The sequence below is a fragment of the Mustela nivalis genome (assembly GCF_964662115.1).
Source record: "Mustela nivalis genome assembly, chromosome: 15".
Classification (NCBI taxonomy): domain Eukaryota; kingdom Metazoa; phylum Chordata; class Mammalia; order Carnivora; family Mustelidae; genus Mustela; species Mustela nivalis.
Genome location: NC_139034.1, coordinates 77,452,599 through 77,458,106, shown reverse-complemented (window position 1 = coordinate 77,458,106; position 5,508 = coordinate 77,452,599). Strand labels below are relative to the sequence as shown.

Here is a 5,508-nt window from a genome sequence, read left to right as displayed (position 1 = left end):
TCTATGCAGGACTCAGTCCCAGGACCCCAGAATCATGACCTGAGCCAAAGGCAGATGCTCAATGACTGAGCAACATAGGCACCCCAAGATCATTCATTATTATTATACCCCCCATCCACTCCCCGAAAGGACTGGAGTGGGCTTGATATAAAGACAGATAAAACGGAATCATCTAAGCAAGTGTAAAGTAACTGAAACTAAGAAATGGAGGGGGGAAATGGTTATATATTATACTATGTCATCTGGACTAAGCCCAAAATTTGGCTCTGAGGATCCTGGCAGCCAAGAGAAAAAGTGCAACACTGACAAAAATAGGAAGAATAAAACTGTGTAAGGTGCTACTGTTTCACTTATCGTACTCTTTTAAAGTAAACATTATACAATATTTAAAATGATTGTTCAGTTTCAGTGTGCAGGTTCCAAACATGAACAGAAACCATCCAGGTTCTAAACTCGGAATTCCCTGCAATTCTAAACATTTTACACCTTCTAGAGTCATTGAGCTTAGAGCCGATTCCTTTATCCCTGTGGCGTCTTCCTAATCTCATCTTCTAGATGAATCCAATAGCTCCTAGTAGAAATGTATACAATAGTGAAACACCTAAATGAGAATTAAAATCTCTATTGTCCTCCCTGTCCCGTCCCTTCCAGATAACTGTCATCAACATTTCAATGGACTTCATTCCAGTATTTTCTCTGTGTCTTTAACTTTGGCTTGCCTTTACCCTAGAGATTTTCGCACCAGATAAACACCACGTAGGAGCCTCTGGAATTACCAGCTTATCAACCTCTCCCGGTCTTGGAGCTTGTTTCCTTTAAAGGAAAAGTGAGCAGCCTGGTCCTGGTACCGGCTCTGCTTCTTCCCACCTGGGGAGCCTCAAGGCAACAGCTGCCCCCACGGGGCTGAAGTGTGGACATCTCCTCGTGAGCACATGGCGTGACCAATTCCCACTCCAGAGTGGTTCTGTCCTGCAAACTGTCAGCAACCCCAGTCTGATAGGAAACCTGGTTCTAAGCCACTACACATTTACTTGCCCAATATTCCTTTTTCCTTGGTGAAATTTCCCCAAAGGCAGAGTGGACTTTGAGAAAGGGCTTCTCATCACTATCCAGCTCCATTTAAAACAAACAAACAAACAAGCAAACAAAAAACAAACAAACAAAAACCCCACTGCACCATTCTGAACTTTCTTGCCCCTTCCTGTTTATATTACTGAGGTATAATTGGCCTAGAACATTGTATCTGTGTCAGGTGCACAATACAATGATTTGATGTCTGTATATATCGTGAAAGGGTCACCACAGGAAGGCAGGTTACCATCTGTCCCCATGTGCCCCTTATGTTATTGGTTGAAATTCCAAAGGCATACGAACTAACACGCATCATTTGAAAACCCCACGCCAAGACAATCTGATCACCCAGTCTCTGAGAAACAGGCTGACCTGTGATTTTGCTCCCCACATGGGATTCTCACCAAAGGGAGGAGGACTGAGGGCAAGGAGCGAGAGAAGTCATTTGAGAACTGAGTCCAGGAGACACTTGTGTGCGGCTGCCTAGCCCGGTGCAAGGGCTTGGTCCCTGGGACATGGTATGGGGAGGCGGTACCAGGGGTCCTGCCCGTCCCAGCCCGGTCATGGAGCCTAGGGGTCCACCTCCCTCCGCTAGTCTCTGTTGAGAGCCACCTCCCTTTAGATTCTGCTGGAAAGAGAGGGACTGAGCACTTGTTCTTCCCAAGTTGTCCTCATGCAGTTGCCTGTCCCGGGCCCCATGGGGTCCCCTGGGGTCACTGCCTGGGCCTCTCGAGACCATGGCGCCAACAGGAGGCCTCTCCCTCCGGCTGGTGGAGGGTGGAGGTCGTGGTGCAGGTCCCTTCACTTTCCACAGCACCACCGAGGCTGCACCCATCTAGGAAAGGAGTGATGGGTGTGGTGGGAACAGGCCCTTAGACCTAGCGATAGCACCAGGAATCTGGGCCTGTCTTGTCGTGAGGGCCTTCTCTGGGAGGTACCCCACTTCTGACCATGCTTCTGGGACCTCGGGTCTATTCTCCTCAAGCAGAAATGAGCCCTTTTGCAGAGCTCCCCGGAGATGCTCCTAACCGCTCTGTCCTTCCGCCAAGGTCAGAGCTGCCACTGAGGGGTGCTTTGGGCTCAAGGCACAGGTTGCTAGAGCCCCACCAAAGCCGCTCTAGTCGAGTCCTCCCGTTCCTTTCATGTTGCCTAATCCCATGGCCAAGCTCAGTCCTCACCTTGCCTGACCACCAGCAGCTCTGGATACAACGGCCACTCCTTGACTCACCACCTTCGCTGGGCTTCCAGGATACATCGCTCTGTTGCCTCACGCTCCCTCCTCCTCGGGTGCCTTTGCCGCTCCCCAGCTTCTGCTCAGAGCCCATCACTTCTTCAGTTTGCCTTCGCTTGCCCCCTTGGCGATCTTGACCGGTGTCCTCGGTGCTCGCTATGTGATGACTTCCGTCGCTGACATGATGACTTCTGTGCTTATGTCTCCCATCCCCAGGCTCTCTGTTCACCCGTCTGCTTGACAGCTCCACCCAGAAATGGATTTGAATCTGAAACTCAATGTGTGCCAAGTCAGAGTGCTCCTGGCCAGAAGTCTCCCTCGGCCCAGTGGATGTCACCACCATAGAAAAGCGAGGTATGAGTCTGAAAATGGGGTTTTATACACATGGCTGTATTTTCGCTTTCCCAGGGCTGGGGAGAGTCTCTTAAAAGCTAAGAAGCTCTCTAGACAGCTTTGGAGCCATTCAGGTCTGTGGGTTCAAAGACCAGCTCTTCCATTCCTAACGGTGTAACTTTGGGCAGGCGACCGACCCCCGCTCTCTGCCCTGCCAACCTCAGGAGCTGTTGCAAGGATCCAGTGATGCCTGAACCCGTAGTAGGCCCTTGGGAAAGGTCCCTTTCCATCCTGTCCCTGCCCTGCCCTGACATGTGCTGGAAACCTAGGGAGTTCTTCTCTGTCCCCACTGTGCCCGGTGAGCTCTCAGGTGACCTCGCAGGGCTCTGCACTTTTGCCTTTGAAGTGACATCGGTCTTGGATGGCCCTGGCTCTGCCCCAGCCCCCTCTGTGGGCCAGCCTTCCTTAGTGAGGGTGCTGTTAGCCGGGGTGGCCCACGCCCTGCCAAGCAGAGGCAGCACCACGTGGTGGTCTGGGCTCCTCGGTTGGCAGTCGTCCATTCAACCGGCCTAGCACCGAGCTGGAACCAACGAAGCCGTCAGAGGACACATGAAGGGGGGAAGCTAACGGGTCTCTAGTCTTATGTGGCCGCTGCTCTGGGGCTCTTGCCAGCCCCTCTTCACGGACGAGGGACGGAGAGCAGGAGTGGAGGCCTGGGTGGTGCAGGGGCACATAGATGGGCCGCGGTCGGAAGCTCTGCACTTGGCCCCGGAGTCCACGCTCATCCCCATCCTGCTGTGCGGCCAGAGCAGAGCCTCCCCGAGCCGTGCTCCAGGCCCCAGGCCCACGCTGCTGGTCAGGAGGCTGCTACACGAGGGAGCCTGAGAGAACTTCGGCAGAAAGGCAAAGGCACCTTCTCCTTTGGCGCCTCTGGTTTTCCTACACTTGACTTGCATCTGTTTATTTGTTACTTTTCTATTATGGAGAATTTCATGCATAGACAAAGGAGACGAAATAGTACAATGCCCCGCCCCTACCACGAACCCGGCCCCCCAGCGTCAGCAATGGTCAGCTCACGGCTGGTCTTCCCTTCTCATCCACTTCCCCGCCTGGGTCATTTATTTTTTAAATAAGGAGGCCCTACACCCAGTGTGGGGCCTGAACTCAGGACCCCGAGATCGACAGTCGTGTGCTCTACCGACTGAGCCGGCCGGGGGCCCGTCACCTCTGTGTCATTTAGAAGCACATCCCAGGCGCTGACTCACCGCATCTCCAGACACGGCAGGACGTATCTCCGAAAGATAAAGATGCCCTTAGCACACTTTAGCGTTAAGAAGTGTCCCTTAATATCATCAAATACGATACTAAGTCATATCCGTCAGTGTTATTTCCAATTGTCTCATTCATGTCATCCTTACAGAAACTGGTTTCCTTCATCATTTTGAGAAGCAGATGCTCCTTTTGAGCCTTTTTCAACAGTAAGTTTCCACCCTACCTTTTAGTTCCCTAAAGCCTAGATGCTGGTGAAAAGTGGGCCATTCTCCTATGGAGTTGGCTGTTGGATTTTGCAGAGTCTAGCCTGAAAGTCTCCCTTTACATGTTCTTCTGTCCTCCGTACTGCCTGTCTGTGGGTCATGACATCTAGAGGCTTGGATCATGCTTACATCTGGAATTTTTTTTATTTTTATTTATTTATTTTTTTTGCTGGACTGTTTCATGGGGGGTTGTGTATTGCTCTATGCGGAGGCAGGTAATTAACATCTGGGGGGGCTGTGATGATACTCAATTCCATTCATTGGTTCTAGGTTGCAAAACAGTGACATTCTGTCTTCATTGACTAACTGGGGTTCTTCTAAGAAAAACTTCCCCTCCTCTGACATTTGGACAGCACTCAGTACAGTTCGTGTAGGAAAAGAGGGCGGGATACTGAACCGTCTTCCTGTGATTACCGGCTTTCAAAATAATGATTTTGTTCACTTGCATCCTCCTACAATGGCTAGTGTATTTTTCTTTTCAGGGCCGTTACGAATGCCCAGTGCTAAACATATTTGGTGTTTCACATTGCAATCATTATTCTTTTTGCTATTCAGATGGGCCCATCTTGGCCAGTGGGGGTTCTCCAGGCTGTTCCTGAGCCCTGTTATCGTGACTCCCAAGTCTTTAATATCTTCCTTGCTGTTTGACATCATCAGATATCCCAGACTCAGCAGGGATATCCTAGGATCAGCCCATTCTCCAGGAAGCCCTCAGGGGTTTTGTTTTTTGTTGGTTTTTTTTTTTTTTTTTTTTTGGTTAGAAATTTACCAGCCAATAAAAGAAAAGAAATCTACAAAGCACAGTCTGGACACTAAAGATGATCCTCGTTCTGGGTTGGTCATTGGTTTTAGTCCTTTACAGTGGAAGAGCTAGGATGTACACATCTATGAAATACTTCCTAGCCCAGGAGCTCCTAATGCTGCTTTCAACTCATCTTGGGAACTGTAGGTACTCATGTACCCTCTTCTGTTCCATTTCTATCCGCTTTCTTCCACACGGACAGTCCTGGTTTTCAGAACATCAAGAATGGTAGAATCAGGGACACCTGGCTGGCTCAGTCAGTAGAGCCTGAGACTCTTGATCTCAGGGTCATGAGTTCAAGTCCCATGGTGGGGTACAGTTTACTTTAAAAAAAAATGGTAGAATTAGAATATCACTAATTACTTATTTGCTTTATTCCACATTATTATATATCTGACAACCCCTGAATAACAATACCCGCATTATTGCAAAAAAAAAAAAAAGGACTGAATAATTCTTGTATCATTTTGTTTTCAATTTGTAGAGATTGTTCATTTCAAATTTAATTTTGTTTACCACTTGGTAAAAGGTTCACG

The 5,508-nt window shown here is 49.3% G+C and overlaps 1 long non-coding RNA gene across 1 annotated transcript; it reads left to right on the top strand.

Annotated features, from left to right (window-relative positions):
• The first annotated feature begins 2,521 nt into the window (after nucleotides 1-2,521).
• Nucleotides 2,522-4,954, top strand: LOC309848804. The gene is made up of 3 exons (XR_014303298.1): nucleotides 2,522-2,656; nucleotides 4,056-4,113; nucleotides 4,726-4,954. It is a non-coding gene; the product is annotated as an uncharacterized lncRNA (long non-coding RNA).
• Nucleotides 4,955-5,508: the final 554 nt, after the last annotated feature.